Source organism: Myotis brandtii, unplaced genomic scaffold (assembly GCF_000412655.1).
Source record: "Myotis brandtii unplaced genomic scaffold, ASM41265v1 scaffold2148, whole genome shotgun sequence".
Taxonomy (NCBI): domain Eukaryota; kingdom Metazoa; phylum Chordata; class Mammalia; order Chiroptera; family Vespertilionidae; genus Myotis; species Myotis brandtii.
The window spans coordinates 170,125-189,838 of NW_005358033.1; the positions used below are offsets into that span (position 1 = coordinate 170,125).

General features: G+C 41.3%; 1 pseudogene; it reads left to right on the plus strand.

The window, feature by feature from the left end:
• Window positions 1-19,250: 19,250 nt before the first annotated feature.
• The window catches only part of LOC102241222, a 109,177-nt pseudogene continuing 108,713 nt past the window's right edge, over window positions 19,251-19,714 (plus strand).

Below are 19,714 nucleotides of genomic sequence, written 5' to 3' on the forward strand. Positions count from 1 at the left end.
ACAAAGGGATTGTAAACATGACTAAGGTCCCTTCCAGATTGCCAAATTTACATTGCAGATTCAGTACAATTAATAGAGAGGGAAATGAAATGTTTATATGTGTATGATACAACAAGATCATATTACAGTGGTCTCAATAAGTTACAAAGGACCTGGCAATAAAATCATCTGTTTTAGTACATAATACCCAAAGATACAATTAAGCACCAATGACCTTTATTTTGACTCCATAAGAGAAGATTCTGCAGCTTGAAACCAAAACTAACCCAATGCGTGCTAAAGTGTTCTATCCTTTTCCACAAAAAAAGGTACATTTGATACAATGCTATTTTAAAGGATACTTCAAGCTTCAGGGATAACTTAAATTATTCTAATATGAAAAGTAAAGGGGGGGAAGTGTGGCAAGATTATAAAATAATAATTATCACCAAAATTTATTAAAATTCAAGTCCATGTCTATTTTTAATGTACAGAATATATTTTGAAATCTGTACAACATCCCAAGTGGAGATAATCTTGGATTAATCCTCTAATGCTAGGGTTTTTATTGTAAACCGTCCACAGATAAACTTGACAAATTCCTTACCCTGAATCCCATATTTATGTAAACTAATCCTTATTACTCAAAATAGAACATATTCCTATCCCCCTTGTTGAGTGATTCCTATTTTAAAACATCTCTCGATTTGTTTGAAGTTCTTCTCAGCACCTTACCTTCAGCTTAAATGAAGGTAGCATACCACAGGAAATGTTAGAATCTTAGTGTTGTAAGGAGCCTTGAAGGCCAACTCATCCTATTTTTTCATCATAAAACGGAGGGAACAAAGGTTCAGAGAGTTCAGTGATGCATCCAAAGCCATGGACAAAAATGCAGTGGCAAAATTTGGACTACAATCCAGTTCTCTGACTCTTACACTGATTTCTTTCCCTATGGTGTCCTCCACCGATACCAGATGCTTTTCTGCAGTCACTACCATTTTCCCTCCCATGCAAAGGCTACTAAAGAAATGTACTGATTCAACTCACAAAGTGTTCACTGTGTATGAACATGAGTGGCACTCTGGAAGGTAAGGGGGGCGGGGGCGGGGGCCAGTACAGAGCTGACAAGATGTTCCCAGATGACCATTAGCCACAGTTGGTAACCTCCCAGAAGAGCTGCCAGGGACATAATCAGTACTGGGAAAGCACAGGAACCAAGGGGGAGTGTTCCAGGTTAAAAGACCTCAGAGTGCCCTGAGAAGTAGGTGTCATTTGAGGGTGATGAGGAAGATTATGGCAGGTGGCTTTGGTGTTCATTCTGGAAAATTAATTCATACTGCCAAATGAGTTCAACTTTAATCACTAAAAAATATAATTTAAAAATATAGTAAATTATATCTGGTCAATGGATAGAAGGTCAGAATGTGACTACAGATTGAACAGATGGGCCTGCAGAACACTAATACACACATTTATCCATGGCTTTGTCTAAGTTATTCGTATGACTAAATCTGTCCCCAACACAATGCTTTCATGTTATAATAGGGCATTAGGGGCAAGTATTATTTCATTTGTTTTATGGATAAAAAATGAGGATCAGAAAAATTGAAGACTTTCCCACAGTCTCATGGCTGACAAGATGCAGAACTGAGACTAAAACCCATCTCTCCTCACTCCCTGCATTCTCCACAATCCCATGTTGTCTTTGCAAGTTTACTGCTTCCAAATCCATTTTTATGAGCATTGAGTAAGATAGGGGGAAGCATAAATGCAAGGTCACAAACTTTCAGAATACCACTGCAAAACCAACCCTGACACATCAGATATAGCTGTCACACACTGTGGACTCACTCAAGACCCACCATCCAAACTGTGATCAGCATCCTAGTGTTATCAGGCAGTATCCTGTTGATACAGTCCATTGGGTTTTGCATATACATTGGCCATCTTTCCTAAGAAAACTAGAAACACCTGGATCATGTTAGGTCACTCCTGAGTTTCTACAGCTGGGTTTTATGCTTCTCCCCTCTTAAGGAGTTGACAATCTGGACAAATCTTGATATTCAGCCAAGAAAACAAGAGGCTTTCATTTTGAGCATGGATGTTTCTATATGTTCTGGCGAAGGAGTGAAGTGGGGAGAGTGAGTTGGAAATTATTCCTTATGGTGGATAAATAAAAGTGTGGACAATAAGAAAGATGGGTCACAACCTTCTAGAATGGACATATTAATGCAAGAAAAAGCACCCCATTATCCCCTAAACAGTCCTCTTCAGCAAAATAAGTGGCTGCATGATTCAATGGCCTCGGTCAGTAGTGCCCGGTTGGACAGTAGCCTCAGGCCATCTGTGTCTCTGCTGGACCATCTGCTGTGTGGGTCCAGGCAGCTGGGCCTCCACTCTACCATTCCTCCACCCTTTCGCAAAGGCACACTTGAAAATCTTGCTCCAAGCAAAGGGCAGGGAGCCAGGGGTGGGGTGGCTCTGCTTACTCTGTAGCACACGATTTCTCTGGTTGAAAAGCTTCTGATGTAAAATTAGTCATCAATTTAGCTATTTTTTTCCATGAGTTGAAACCCTGGCTTTCTGAATGTAATGTGTAGATGTAAAATATCCAAACCATGAGAAGAGCTACAGTTTCCAGGACATGAACTTTGAGGCTAGCAAAGTTCCAAGTAAATTTGACATGAACCAAACATCCCTTCCCTACCCAGTCTGTGAGCTAAAAACTCATTATGCTGCAAACAAGAAAAGGAGGTTCCCTACCCAAGGGCACATGAAATACCCTGTGACAGTGTGAAACAAGAGCTCTTCTCTACAGCAAGACGGGCCAAGGTGTACATGGAGGAGGGGTAGTAAATTCCTCTTTCCATTTACTTATTATGAAATGTGTGCATCACACAGCAGGGAGAAAGCCGAGGTGAGAGGGAAAATTCACAGGCTGCTGGATCATTTCCTTGACCAAATTGGAATTATGTACACATATGTTTCTATCCCATCAGTCTATGACTCAGTGCTTGTGTGCAGCCAGAGGCATGAGGGCAGGTGTGTCTCTTGTTAAAAGGTCCCTTCCACATGGGCAGTTCCAGTTGTACATCTGATCTACCCCAATCAGATGCTATACTTTTGAATTCCCCACACACTGGCATGCTGACTCCTGTCTAGCCAGTGGCCATTAAAGGCAGGTCGTCATGCTCCAGCTACACTCTTGCAATTGTCCAACACTTCCCTCTGTTGCTCCTGATCTTGCACCATTCTGGCTCCACCCAGCTCCTAACTCCTGACTTTGCCCCCCATTGGCCAACCCAAGGGCAGCTCCTTGTATTTACAGGCAGTACTTGTGTGTGCTAGTGTTAAGCTTCCATGTTCCCAAAGGAGAGTGGATCTGAATCGTTGACTTGTTCCGCTTTTGGACACTTAGATGGTAATTTCCTCCTCTCCTTACCCAGCTCTGGCTCCTGGGACCCAAACTGCAACCCTGACTGTCAAATCAGTCCCCTAGGAGTTGGGGGTTGGGAGAGGTGGCACAAATCATCTATTACTCTATTGTGGAGCAGCTTGTTACCTTATTAAGGAGTCTCATGTCATGGGATTAAGCAGAAAGAGTACCCTCCTTAGGCGAGAAGGTCAGAGGAAATAAGGTGACATTAATGAATCTTAGTTTAAAAAATAATGAAGCCCTAGCTCAGGGGTCCTCAAACTACGGCCCGCGGGCCACATGCAAATACAAATATTGTATTTGTTCCCGTTTTGTTTTTTTACTTCAAAATAAGATATGTGCAGTGTGCATAGGAATTTGTTCATAGGTTTTTTTTAAACTATAGTCCACAGTGAACTGGCCCCCTGTTTAAAAAGTTTGAGGACCCCTGCCCTAGCTGGTTTGTCTCAGTGGATAGAGCATCAGCCTACAGACTGAAGAGTCCCAGGTTTGATTCCAGTCAAGGGCACATGTCCAGGTTGTGGGCTCGATCCCTAGTAGGGGGGCATGCCAGAGGCAGCCAATCAATGAATCTCTCTCATCATTGATGTTTTTCTCCCTCTCTTCCTCTCTGAAATCAATAAAAATATTTTTTTAAAAAAAATGAAAACAGTAGCAGTGAGGAGCATTAATAATAATTTGGTTATTATTAAGAATAACCAAAAGCTGTGATATGTTTGCTCCTATGCAGAGAACTCTACTATTCATTAAACTTTAGCCCAACCAGCGTGGCTCAGTGATTTGGCACCAACCCATGAACTAGGGGTTCACAGTTCAATTCCCGGTCGGGGCACATGCCCGAATTGCAGGCTGGATCCCCAGTGTGGGGCCTGCGGGGGGCAGCCAATCAATGATTCTCTCTCATTATTGATGTTTCTTTCTCCCTTTCTTTCTTTCTTTCTTTCTCTCTCTCTCTCTCTCTCTCTCTCTCTCTCTCTCTCTCTCTCTCTCTCTCTCTCTCTCTCTCTCTCTCTCTCTCTCTCTCTCTCTCTCTCTCTCTCTCTCTCTCTCTCTCTCTCTCTCTCTCTCTCTCTCTCTCTCTCTCTCTCTCTCTCTCTCTCTCTCTCTCTCTCTCTCTCTCTCTCTCTCTCTCTCTCTCTCTCTCTCTCTCTCTGAAATAAATAAAAAAATAAAAAAAAAAAAAAAGAGAGTCCTTTAAACATTACCTGCCTTCCATGAGATAATATTGGCAATAACAATCCCTATAATATTTCAGTCATTGCCAACGCCACAAACAAATAAATCTTTAGGAGAACCTAAATAACATGCTCATATATTCTGCATGGAAGGTGAGGGAGATGAAAGAGTCGCTCTCCTTCTATCAGAAAAAGTATCCTACAAGAGGATCCTTGAAAACCAGAAGTGAAGCAATTTAGGAAGTCTGGCAAAAAAGGGGATTCCAAGTACTCGCCAAGTAGTCAGAACTGAGCAGGGCAGATGGCTAGAGAGAGAAGATGTAGAGGGAAGCATGTAGTGAGAAAGAAGAGAAAATAATAGTAGCTACTGTTCATTACCCATAGAAATGACAAGGTCTAGAAAGGATGGGCATGCTACCTCCTTTCTGGACCCAGGTCATGCTACCTCCCTGCCCTGGCTTTACTCAGAACTGGTTTCCTATTGCTCATGATCCTTCAGGAAGCTTTCCAAACACAGTCTGGTAGGTCACAGGAGAGGTTTTGATCTTTGCTGGAGGAAAGCTCATCTCTGTCTTAGTGGTGGCAGCCTGTGTGCTGGGCCACCTGGGCAGTCTGCAGCAGCTGCCCCTGGAATATGAGGTCATTATGGACATGACTGAAAGCATCTTTCCTCCCTCCTCCCACCCAGAGCCGTCTCTTGATTCTTGCCAAGGCTTTGTTTTAGTCACTGTGGTATGAGATGCCATGAGACCCTCTTGGTATTCATGTACATGGACTGGTTCACCTGGCTCTGCAGTGTGCTGGAAGGCTGGCCAGCAGGCTTGCTGCTACCTGCTGTGTGCCCTGTATGCTGTGGCTCACACTAAAGAGACAGCTGCTATCTTGCGTTTGACCTTCCACAGTGGCTATAGGAGGACCAGTTGGTATAACTCAGAAATGCAGAGGAGTCGTGGGGCAAACTTTGACCAATGGGAGATAGGAACTGGTGGAAAAGTCCTTCCCTCTTTCTTCCCACAGGTAGACTCTTCTGAGAGATGATAATTCCTGTGGCCTCTCTCAAGATGTTTTTAAAGAATGAGTGATCAACAGCACTGGCCACAAAGCTGTGGCTAGCTTGGGAATGTACCACTTTGTATTTGCTCTTCCTCCTTCGCTGCCTCACTCTTTTTCTTTCACTGTTGTTTCTCTGGGATGACTCTTCCCATTAAAATGGTAACACATAAAACTAGCCTTGAACCTTGTTTTCCAAGCTAATAGTTGGCTAAGATAAGTGACATCCCTAATGCTGCACAACTTGGACGTGACAGCTGGGATTTGAATCCAAGCCAAATTCAACTATGAAAGGTAGCCATATAGACATAAGAAAGAGTCAGAGTTTAAAGAAGAAACAATGGTAGGCATTGCTCTACTCATTTCTTGTTGAAATTCCTAGACAAGAAATGAGTAGTGCAAAGCCAGAAGAACAAGTGCCACATTTTATAGTTCTGGCTATCTGCAACCAGAGGAAAATTAAAGCTATCAGTTCTTCTGCCTCCCACCTTCCTATCACACAAGCTATCTTTAAATTATTGGTGGCCGTGCCCTAACTGGTTTGGCTCAGTGGATAGAGCGTCGGCCAGTGGACTGAAGGGTCCCAGGTTCGATTCCGGTCAAGGGCATGTACCTTGGTTGCGGGCGTATCCCCAGTGGGGGGTGTGCAGGAGGCAGCTGATTGATGTTTCTCATTGATGTTTCTAACTCTCTATCCCTCTCCCCTCCTCTCTGTAAAAAATCAATAAAATATATTTTTAAAAAAATAAAAATAAATAAATTATTGGTGGTCTTGATTTATCCTAGGAGAAGAAATTGTCTAATGAAGATAACAGAATTTTGTTTCCATGTGTAATTTTTACTCTGTTTTAAGTTCCTTCTAGTGTACTATCTCTAGAATGGGTACCAAACATCAGTGGCTACTTCACAAGAGACTAGCTCTTTGGTTTTAAGATAAAGGCTTCAATTTAAAGATTTTAAGCACAAAATATCAATTACTACAACTATTGCATTTTTATTATCTTCTTATTCTTATAGAGTCTTCAAGAACACTGAAGTAAAAAAATCTCTACATGAGCAATAATGATAAAACACTCTCCTGGAAAAGCCCATGATCTTTAACAAAGAGGTGTGATTTTTAAGATGTGTGTATCTCTGAGTTTTTGTATGCCTTTAGGAGCTTTCGATTTTTACAATGAGCACTGCCATTACAGTAATGAAGAGAAGACCTACAACATCCATTTGTCAGCTCTACCTCATAGTTTTAGATCTAATTTTCTCCAGTAATGGAAGATGGGCCACACATTACCAAATAAATCTTCTCTGGCTTCTCTTCTAGCAGACTGTGCATCCTCTCCCTGGAGGACTATTAACAGATGACAGAATAATTTCCTCGGACTTCATCAGTCTTCGTAGTTCATCTCCTTGAATTTTCATTCCAGTCTCTACAACATTATTGGGTCCAGGCAGCATCAACATCTTACTGCTCCTCTTGCATATGTCTCCTCCCCCATTCCCTGCATTCCATTCAGGATAATTCATTAGAAAAGATCACAGAGGAGTATCCTTGTCCATATAACTACACCATGGCCATCAGAAAAAAATAAAAGTATTTAAATTATCCATTCCAAAAACCTTAAACACAAATGTCTATAATCAATGATAAGCCTGGAGATCTTTCTTTTCCTGCAAATATGACCAAATGGTGACAGAGGAACCTCTCTGAAGGTAAAAAAAAAAATCTTGAACTGAATCCATGTGGAATTTCTAGCTCAGTGAAGTCTGGGTTCCATACTGATTGATCTTCAGATCTTCAAAGAAGTACCAGGAGAGCTGGAGGTGGTCTATTAGTAAGACTGGTTAAATGCGGTATTCAGAGCATCACTCCAGTAAATTTTATAGCTTCTATCCACCATCACTACTGCTTTGACATTTTATATGGTTGAAATCGAGATTAAGAGCAATGCTGGGTAGGAAAAGAAGTCACAAGAGGCCAGCGAAGCGGTGGGTATGGAAGTAGAAAGTGTCGTTAAACTGTGTGCCCTGAGTAAGACATTGGCAATGAGTACTTCAGTGACTGAAAATATATCCATGTCATTTTTAGACTTGTGAAGCCACCTTCTCTCTCCCTGCCCATATGCCAACAGCAGAAGGATTCCTAAGCCATAGACTTTCATACAATCAGTTACCCCATTATTGGGACAACAGTGCTTATAGAAGACTCCTTGTTCATTGAAGAATTCTATTTTCTCACAAAAGAATCAATACTACTCAAGATAATAGAATCAAAAGTATTTGGCTTTCAAAAAATAACTGGACTATACAGAAATTGATTTTAAGAAAACCTGCATTTGGAACAGAAAAATATATAAGCCTTCCTTGGCCAACTTTTAAAAATGTTTAAATATGGTTTTACTTGTTTGTTTGTTTGTTTGTTTACTTCAATGGTTTCTTGGAATGCATTCAAGCCATTTCAACATGGCCAAGTGACTCACATGCCATGCAAAGAGTACAGACCAAGTACATTCAGAGAAATCCAAGGAGGGGAGATTATCCATTTGATAACTTTTCTATTTGAAAGAGAGACACCACTTTTTTCTTACTCTAAATTCAGCATTTGTACTGTGGTCATTACTGAAGTTGAGAGTGGGGTCAATGACTCCCTTTCTCCCAGAGAGAATGTATCCTACGGAGGGCCCAGGGGAAAGAGTGACACCTGCAAAGCCCATCCATTTTCATGGAGATACAAAGGAGAAATTTATCCTTATGGTGGATAAATAAAAGTGTGGACGATAAGAAAGATGGGTCACAACCTTCTTTTCTCTCCAGTCTATAATTATGGGAATACCATGGTTAAAAGAAAGGACAAAGTGGAAAAAAAATGTCTCATTTGTAAAAATGACCACTCTTTCCCAGGGAATTCTCATGATGCTCAAACTCTTTATGACTTTTATGACCCTTGATGTGGTATTTTTTTCCATACTCAGATGGCTTTATATTGTGTTCCACTTTGGGTGGCAGAATTTAATAGGAATGTTGGCACAGAAGAGTGCATCAGACGAAAAGAGAAGGAAGCAAGCGTTTTTTAAAAAAATATTGCAACAGTGAAGGGTCTGGTAAGAGTATCATGAAAGAAATCATCAAGGTTATAAAAGAAATTTAGCTGATAGACTATATGGGGTAGCACTACTGTGTGGAAAAGATAGAAGACTTACTTTGTGTAACACCTCAAGATAGAACTAAGACTGAGATTCACCATAATAGGAAGATTTTATTTTAAGAACAAAATAGAATTAGCTAGTATTTAAACATGCTGCATAAATAAGGAGTGAGTTTTTCAACAATGGTAATACTTTAATAAAAACTACATGACATCTTATTAGGAATGTTGCTAAGGGGATGTCTCCTTGGAAGACATGATTGAACAATATTTCCAACTAAAATATTCCCTAAGTACCAATCAGCAATGGTAATTATGATTACAGTTTTTCAAAATAAAAAAGCTGGCACAAAGTCAATAAATTTCCACAAACTGTCTTTAAAGTGGAATTAGTCATTTATTCATCCATTCATCAAATAATTCTTTGAGCCCCTAGAATATGCCTTTATGATTTCAGGCACTGAAGTACAGTAATGGAAGAACACATAAAGATACTGCCTTCATAGCAGTTGAATTTCTATGTGTGTATCACATAATAATCATTTTTAAAAACAATACATAAGAGAACCAAGATGGCAGCATAGGTAAACACCTGTACTCGCTGCCTCCCACAACAACATCAAAATTACAACTAAAATACAGAACAACCATCATCCAGAACCACCAGAAAGCTGGCTGAGTGGAAGTACTACAACTAAAGAGGTAAAGAAGAAAGCACACTGAGACTGGTAGGAGGTGCAGAGGTGCTGAACGGCTGATCGGGCACTCATGTGGGCCGCTTTTTGATTGGGAGGGAGATCACTTCTGCGGAGGCTGCCCGTGGGAGCAAGAGGTCCCAGCCCCACACCAGATGCCCAGCCCAGCATCCCAGAGCTGGAGAAAGAAGTCCCTAGGGGCAGTAAGAACTATAGGCTGTAAAAACCAGTGTGGATTGGGGCTGAGTGACACACAGGCTGCTGGAGACCCAGCTACTCCTCTTAAAAGGTCAGCACCACGAACTGAATTTACAAGCTTCCACTTCCTCTGAGCTCCAGTGCCAGGCAAGGCTCTGGGGGACCCAGAAACATATGGAGAGAAACTGGACTGTCTGGCATCAGGGCAGGAACTCTGGGATGGCTTTCTTCCAGACAGAGGTGCTCGCATTGTTCCTGTGCTGGGACCTCCCTGGTTGCAGGGCTGACTGGCAGCCATTTATGTTTGCTCCACCCTGGTGATTCCCTGAGACCCCCACCCCATCCAATTTACAATCAACCCAAGCTGTGCCCAGCAGCTTTTGCATATGAATGTCCTGTCCTTGCTCAGGGTAAAAACCTGTCAAACAATCTGCAGCTGGGTCAGGGAGCCCCAAACCTATCAATAAAAGGCCCAAGACCTGGCACTAGCACCAGCCTGCCTTGCTTCACAGCTGGGCCTCATCTGGCACTTCCAACCCCAATACAAAGAGGAGGAATCTGCAGATCTCTCTGTAGCTCCTGCTGGATTGCCCCAGGCAGTGGCTGACTTTGCACCTCCCTGGAGACTCAAGAGCCAGTATACCCAGTGTAATCAGACCATACCAGATTACAACTTCACATCCATAAGTGACACACTGAAGGGAGGCAGACTCAGTGAGCACCAAAGCCCCACTGAAGCAAGTCCTGCTCCATAAGGGTGTTTCCTGCATAGCAGCTCTCCCATTGTTGTCACAGCTGGTCCCCACAGCCAATTGTCCTGGAGGTCAATTCTTCCCAGTGACACCAACAGCTATCAAGTCTCAACAACAATAAGACTGTGCACACAGCCCACAAAGGGGTGCACCAAGAGTGTCTACCTCAAATGATTGGGGAGGCTGAGCCACTGGGCCTATGGGACACCTACTACACAAGGCCACTCTATCAACTCAAGGAGACTTAGCAGCTACCCAATACATAGAAACAAACACAGGGAAGCAGCCAAAATGCGGAGACAAAGAAACATGTCACAAATGAAAGAAATGGAAGAAAGCAAACTACTGGATATAGAGTTCAAGACCACAGTTATAAGGTTAATCAAGAGTCTTCCAGAAACCTCCAAGGAACTTAGTGAGACTTTCAAGGTTCTTAGAGAAAATGCCAAAAAAATGGAAAAGGATCAGTCATAAATTAAGCATACACTGACTGAAATAAAGAATAATATACAGGGATTCAACAGACTAGAAGATCTTGAGAATCAAATCAATTATTTGAAATATGAGGACGCAGGAAACACCCAACCAGAAGAGCAAAAAGAAAAAAGAATCCAAAAATATGAAGATAGTATAAGGAGCCTCCGGGGCAACTTCAAGCGTACCAACATCCGAATTATGGGGGTGCCAGAAGAAGAGAGGGAGCAAAATACTGAAAATCTACTTGAAGAAATAATGACAGAAAACTTCCCCTACCTGGTGAAAGAAATAGACTTACAAGTCCAGGAAGCACAGAAAGCCCCAAACAAGAGGAACCCAAAGAGGACCACACCAAGACACATCATAATTAAAATGCCAAGAGCAAAAGACAAAGAGAGAATCTTAAAAGCAGCAAGAGAAAAACAGTTAGTTACTTACAAGGGAGTGCCCATATGACTGTCAGCTGATTTCTCAACAGAAACTATGCAGGCCAGAAGGGAGTGGCAAGAAATATTCAAAGTGATGAATAGCAAGAACCTACAACCAAAATTACTCTACCCAGCAAAGCTATCATTTAAAACTGAAGGTCAGACAAAGAGCTTCACAGACAAGAAAAAGCTAAAGGAGTTCATCACCACCAAACCAGTATTATATGAAATGCTGAAGGGTATTCTTTAAGAAGAGGAAGAAGAAAAAAAAGGTAAAGATAAAAAATATGAAAACCAAAGTGGCAACAAATACATCTCTATCAACAATTAAATCTAAAAATAAAATGAATAAAAAATCTGATGAACAGAATAAACTGGTGAATGGAATGGAGTCAGGGGAATGAAAATGGAACAGACTGATGATTCTCAGAGGGAAGTGGGTGTGGAGGGCTTCGGGAAGAGATTAGACAAAGATCTTATATGGTATGCATTACCTATGGACACAGAAAATAGGGTGGAGAGGTCCTAGGGTGGGGTGGGAACAGGGTGGAGGGGAGCTATGGGGGGGAAAAAGAGGGACATCTGTAATAATCTCAACAATAAAGGTTAATTTTTTAAAAAGATACAGAAGATCATTTTAGACAGTGATAAATTCTATTAGGAAAATAAAATAGAGTAATAGGATAGAGAGTGGAGGAAGGCAATGACTTTAGCAATGGTGGACAGGGAGGTCCTCTCCTGGAAATGTCATATGAGTTTAAGATCTGAATGAAAAGAAAAAGCTGGCCATGCTAATATCTTGGGGAAGAGAGGTTCAGGCAAGGGAAGGAGCAAGTAGAAAGGCTCCTGAAGGAGAAAGGGTCTTGATCCAAAAATAGAATGAAGATCAAGTATCCGTATAAGGTGAGGTCAGAGAGAAAGGCAGGATTCATGTCATGTATTGACTGTGTAGACCCCAATAATGCATTTCTATTCTACTCCCATTGCAGTGGAAAGCTACCAGAAAGTGGTAAGCAGGGGAGTGATATGGTCTGAATTACTTGTTTAAATTACTCTGGCTTTTGCTATAGAAAATGGCTGTCAGGAGTCAAGGGTGAAAGCAGGAAGCCTGGTTAGGAATCCATCACAGCAGTCTAGGTGAGCACTAATGAGGACTCAAGAGGTAGCATAATTCAAATAGCATGTTGACTACTCTTTAGACATTTGCACATGGCACAATTAGAAAATTGTTCAAAACAGAAGTGATTTCACAGTTTGTGTGTGTTTATAGTTATATGTGTATGCACATGTCTATGTATACTTCATATAGGCATGTCTTTGATACTTCAAAGATTCAATTGATGGAAATTTAACCAAAAAAAAAAAACCCACAAAAATATATGTCAGTGTTTGTTTTTTATTTAACACAAAAACAGTGTTTTCCAAGGGAAGTAAAAAACTCATTCTACCTAGTTACATAATTAGAACTAAATGATAATGAAATTGGTGTTTGATGACTGCTGGGATGGACTTCTTTCTCCAGCTGTGAGAAGACAACAGGGGAACAAACCACAGACTGAATCTGGAGACCCTCCCATGGCCCGTCACAGAGCCACACAGAACAATTAACCAGTGATGGGCTCCTTCATGTTTGTTCAACAGGGGAGAAAGGAAAAGCTAACTTGTAAGTATTTAACCTCATTGTTTTGTATTATACTTTGGGAGAAAATATGCAGTTGTTTGGAAACTGCAGGTGATATGACCCATTCAAACCAAGATTCAAACATTGGTTTTATGTGCAGATGGATAAGCCATCAATCACTTGGCCGTAGGTGGAAAATCTTTGCTTAAGTCATCAACGCTCCAAAGTGTAATCCTACCTGTGTTAAGCAGGGGGAATTCTGTTTTTCTACTGTGATTTGATATTGAGAAATAACATGAGCAGATAAGCTTTATAACAGCACTAGAAGCCCTTGTTATTTCTAACAAATGAGAACCACTGGGCTCCATGAGCTGGACTCTGGCTCATGGTCTCTGTGTGTGATGACCAAAGTAATGTGGCAGAACCCAGATCACTCAAAGGCAGATGAGCAAGAAAGCAGAGGAGCTAAAACAAACAGTGGAGAAGGGGGGTGCAGGTGGGATGGGAGGGAATGAAAACAATGAGATAAAGAGACTAGCTAGACCCCAAATTTTCAAAATTATTCCTTTACTATATTTTTTAATTCATTTCAATATGACAGCTAACTCAAGAGAGTTGCCTTTCTAAAAGCTCTATGCGCACACATATCATACCAAGAGTGGTCCTGACCCTTGTATCTCAAAAATTCCTTCCCTCCCATTCCATTGTTAAAACTTTAAGGAGGATTGTTATCATTGAAAGTCTATTGGGTGATTTCACCTAGGGAGTTATTCAAAATACCCCTTCCTTAATTCTCTCTTTCTTCCCACCCCTGTGGCACCAAAGCTTCAATGTGACCCCACTCATTCTTTTCCTGTTCACATTTTTCAGCTTCTTTCAAAAAACAGTTGGGAATTTCTGTCAATAGTAAGCACTGTAGTGCAGCTACATGAGAGGACAGCCCCAACCCTTGGAGACATTCACCCTTGTTATGACTAATTCCATGTGATTATTATGTACTGTCTAAGAAAGACACTTGTCATAAGAAGTAAGCATCTATATGTATATACACATGCCTATATGTATACATGTGTAGACATGCCTAATACACATATGTTCTAAAAAGAGTTGGAATGAAATAGCCACAAATTGGTGATGGCTACCAACATATTTATTACTTAAACTGGGTTTATAATCCAATGCATCCTATATAATAAAAGCCTAATATGCTAAGTGTCTAGCCGTTAAACCAATCAAAGTGTAATATGCTAATGATATGCTAATGATATGTAATATGCTAATGATACGCTCAAGTGCTCACTATGACGTGTACTGACCACCAGGGGGCAGACGCTCCAACTGGTAGGTTAGCTTGCTGCTGGGGTCCAGCTGATTGGGACTGAGCGAGATGGGCCCGACACGCCCTGGAGCCCCCCTGTGGTCCCTCCCCGGCTGGCCAACCTCCAACATCCCTCTCCAGCCCCGATTGTGCACTGGTGGGGTCCCTCGGCCTGGCCTGCACCCTCTCACAATCTGAGACCCCTCAGGGGATGTCAGAGAGCCAGTTTCAGCCTGATCCCGCAGGCCAGGCTGAGGGACCCCACTGGTGCATGAATTCATGCACCAGGTCTCTAGTTTATGAATAATAATCATAGGATAGCAATACAGTTCAGTGGTGAAGAGCAGTCTTTAGACCCATACTATGTAGATTAAGACCTCATTTCACTACTAACCTATTAAAACATGCTTAAAACAGTTCATGGTACATAATAATTGCTATGTAGATGTTTGCCATCATCTTCACCACCACCATCATCATCATCATCATCATCATCATCATCATTTCACTGTCATTAACTTATGACTCCAAAATGAAGAAACAAGCAATAAGATATTATGTCAGTATTAATTATTATTATAAGAAATAATTTTTTTAAAACTTTACAAATCTTCAAAGATTTCTCTTCATTCAACTAAAAACCAGTTATTCTGCCAATGTTTTTTGAGTGCTTACTATGCGCTAAGCATTGTTTATGTATCGGGTGCTAGGGATGGTCATAAGCAAGACAGATAAGATCTCGGGTCTCATGTAGATTACATTTTAGAGGGCTGAACATTATGTGTGGTCCATGTGTGCCAAAAACTGTTTCAAAGAAGATTCCATTTTAAAGGAGAAAACCAAGTTTTCTTCATCCACAGGCTAGGCAGCCGGGGGCAAACTACGGCCCGCGGGCTGGATCCGGCCCGTTTGAAATGAATAAAACTAAAAAAAAAAAAAGACCGTACCCTTTTATGTAATGATGTTTACTTTGAATTTATATTAGTTCACACAAACACTCCATCCATGCTTTTGTTCTGGCCCTCTGGTCCAGTTTAAGAACCCATTGTGGCCCTCGAGTCAAAAAGTTTGCCCACCCCTGGGCTAGAGAGTAATATGTTTTATTTTCCTTTAGAACTTCATCCAGAACGTGTAATTCCTATGTAAATATATCACTTCCATTTCATAAGCCACAAAAAGACTTATATTAGTGATTTTCCTCTAATTGGTCTGCTTCATTTACAAGGTGCCTGGTCAGGAGAGAGCACTATTGGGTTCTCTTACCCTTAACTATGAAAGACAAGAAAATATGAATAGTATGCCTGAGCCTTATTGAAAAAAATTCAACAGCAGGTATCATTGCAGGCTGCTATAACAGAATGCCATAGACTGGATGACTTATAAACAACAGAAATTTCTTTTTCACCATTCTGGAGGCTGGGAAGTCCAAGATCAAGATGCCAGCAGATTTGGTATCTGGTGAGGTCCTGCTTCCTGGTTCAGAGCCATTTTCTCATTGTGTTCTCACATGGTGGGAAGGATGAGGGAGCTTTCTGGGATCTCTTTTATAAAGGCACTAATCCCATGAATGGGGCTCCACTCTCATCACCTAATCACCTCCCAAAGCCCCACCTGCTAAAACCATCACATTGAGGGGTTAGGATCTCAAAAGAAGAATTTGGGAAGGCAAAAACACTCAGTCCATAACAGCAGGTTATTTTTAAACATAAAAAGAAAGAAATGCCAAATGAAGCTCCATTATAATTTGACTTTCACTTGAGAAATCTTAGCTCAAACTACACACAGAAGAAGGCTGACCCTGACAAAAAGATCTCACGCCAACTTGCATGTGCATGGTTTTGAAAAATCATGCTATTGAAACTCAGATTAAGTTTAGGACATTTAACCAAAGTCCAATGGTATGAGTTCTAATCCTGTGCAAATTGTGGGAAAGTCCCCAAACCTCACAGAACCTTAGCTTCCTCTTCTGTAAAATGGGATGAGTTCCTACTTTGAGTCTCTCATAGGTAAATATAATAAGAAGCATTATAGAATATAGAGCACAAGTAATGGTCTTGATGCTGGAGCATGATTCATGTGATAGAGATAACCTGCAGAGGATCGTATCAGTTAGGATTCAACTAGAGAATCAGAACCAGTAGGGGTTTGTTCCAGGAAATAGGCTCTGTGCAACTGCGGTGGTTGGATAAACAATCTCGGTAAGGCTATTGTCTCCACATATGATGTTGAAGATGGATGTCCACAGAGCAGGCAGTCAGGTGGAAGATGGCTGTAAAGCAAAGGATATCAAGGGCAGGATGAAAGCCAGAGGCACAAGCTGGGATCTCTGGAGCTTGGATAAAACCTGTGATGACCTTGGTGACAGACAGAAGCTGGATCCTTCATCACGGAGCTTAACACACGCACACCTGGCCTCAGAGAACCTGAAGCAGGGTCCAGAAGAAGTAGAGCAGTTACAGGCCCAGTTTCAGACCAGTCACTAGATGTCTCAGCAGATCAGCAACATGTGTGAGCTACAAGATGGCAGCTGTTGCCCTGCCGGTGTGGCTCAGTGCTTGAGCATCCATCTATGAACCAGGAGGTCACGGTTAGATTCCCAGTCAGGGTACATGCCCAGGTTGCATGCTCAATCCCCAGTCGGGGGCGTGCAAGAGGCAGCCGATCAGTGATTCTCTCTCATCACTGATGTTTCTATCTCTCTCCCTCTCCGTTCCTCTCTGAAACCAATAAAAATATTAAAAACACAAAAAAAGATGGCAGCTGCTTCCTTTCCCCTCCAAATCTCCCAAGAATTGTTCTGTGGTTCTCCTGTCACCAGAAATGTACAAAAAAGTGACTTCTGAGAAATGAAATGCAGCCTAGACAAGTTGATACACCAAAAAAATCATAAATTCTTTGATCATGATTGGGAAATTGACAGTAATTTTCATATTCTTATCCATACGCATGTCACTAAGTTCTAAAGCACTGGTACTGCAGCAGTTAAGAACAAGAACGTTAGAGTCTTCCTGACCCAAGTTCAAATCCAAAGTTTATCACTTTCTTGTTTTATGACATTGAGCAAGCAAATTATTTAACTCTCTATGCCTCGATTTCCTCATCTGTAAAGTGGGGATTATACTACCTCCCTCATCAGTCAGATCAAAGAGTAAGGGAGATGATATAGGTAAAATGATAGAATAGAGCCTATTATGTGGCTAGTGCTTCGTAAGTGATAACTGTTATTCTAATGGTCACTCACCATGGGGTCTTAAGAGCTAACTATCTTAGAATCAAATGTCTGAAGAGATTCCCAGGGATCTCTTTTCCCTAAGCACCAGCCTATGCTTAAGGGGAGTGCAAAAGAAGTATTCAAGGGACATCCTTGAGGCAAATAAGAATGGATCCAATTCATACATCAAATCATAGAAGCTGACTATTTTTATATTTTCCCAGCTGCCGGAGATATTTGCTGAAAGAACATTGGTATTTTGAACCATTATGCTTCCAAGTTGACTCGCATAGTGGGTTCATCAGAAAAAGCATTTAACAGGCAAGCCAAATTACGTTGGACACTATATGCCAAGAAACAGAGTTATGAGTATGGACTTATACTCTTGGGACAGACTGCCTGGGTCCAAATCTTGGCTCCATCATGTATTGTGCTTAGACAAGTGATATAAACTCTCTATCTCATGTTCTACATCTGGAAGATGGAAATATACTATCATCTATGTCATAGAGTCACTTTGAGGATTAAGAAGTTAAAATATATCGAATGTTTAGAAGAGCAAGCATAGTAATCATCAGGTAAGTGTTTGCTATCGTCGTCATCAACATCTTCATTGTCATCACCCACAAATGTATCATCTTCTTCAAATGTATCAACTCAGGTCTACCCACTCCCAATAGGAAACAGAACAGCAAGCAAAGAAAACCTGACCTTCTGGAGTGGGGGGTGGAGGCAGGCTAGCAGAGGTCAACAGGGCGGCGAGGGGGAGGGGAAGGGAGGCATACGTAATACTTTCAACAATAAAGGTTTTAAAAAAAAGAAGAAAGAAAACTTGACTTTCATTCAAGGACCAGCATTCAATTCTCTACACCTATACTCCTTCTTATTGAGATCTACCTGCTCCATTTGCATAGGGAGCCTTCCATGTACTTGACTCCTCACCTGCCCAGACCTGGGAAATTGATCAGATATTCCTTTTAAGCTGGATTTCAAGACCATCTTCCTGGCCAACTGCAGCCAGCTTCCACTCATACTCCAGAGTAATAGTCCATTTGAATGGACTTCCATGACACCTTTGTGCCTAAAGAGAATTGGTGAAATTGCTTTCCATTACTTGTTTTCACAAGTCAAAATAAAGGACTATTTTACAATCTCATTGTCCAAAAGAGAATGCAATTCTTTAAGCTCTTTGCTCACCCATTGGAAAGCATCAAGTGATTGAAAACTGAGCCCTGCTGCTCTATAAAGACCATGGTTTTTCTCAAATGTTTGCTTTTCCACACTTGCACCTGCACTTTGCCATAATAATCAAACTTGAAGAAGTTTAAATAAAGATGTGTCTAATTCAGAACACAGACGCTTAAGGAAAGATTTCTGTTTTTAAAAGAGATTCCTATAAATGATTTAGCAAATTTGAACATACAACCTGTCCAAAGTGCTAGCACACTCTGCTTCAAGCAGCCAATTTTGCAGGCAAAGCTGTGGTTTTCGTGTTCCTCTGTGAGCTGTGGCTGCCATTTCCTCATGGCCCAGCCCTCAGTGGTGCACAAACCAGGGATGTATTTCTCATTTGTGCATAAAAGTGATTTCCTTGAATTATGAGCCCCAAAGTTCCAAGACACTTACAATCTGGGTGGCCACACAGGTATAAGTGCATAAAAGTCTGCTCTTAGCATGACTCAAGGAGAGAACGTATTTACTTCAAACAACTTGTCTCTCTGGGAACATGCTTCACAGCACTCCATCAGGGAGAGGCATATTTGTGGTCATAATGTATGACAGCAAAGGTACAAGGAGACACACTGAGAGAAGTTAGAAAACCAAAGAGCCAAATAAATCCAGCTCTTTATAGGATAACATCCTTTAGCTCCCCTTCTTGCCTCTGAAACTTGAAATTCAACAGAAATGCCAAAAGAAAGGTTACATTTGTGAACTCAACCATAAGCCCGACAGTAGCAGAAGTTAAAATCTAAACTTAAGAATAAAGGGATTATGCAAAAAAAAATCTATATAGATTTTCACACACATCGAAACAGCAGCAGTGTGGTGATAGCCAGAGGGAAAGGGGTGGGGAGTCGGTAGAGGTGGACAAAGTGGGGGCGATGGAGACAGAAAGAGACTTTGCTTGGGGCGATGGGAGCACAATGCAGTGTGAAGATGATGCTTTGTTGAGTTGTACACTTGACACCTCTATGTTTTTTGAACCAATGTCAGCCCAATAAATTCAATAGAAAG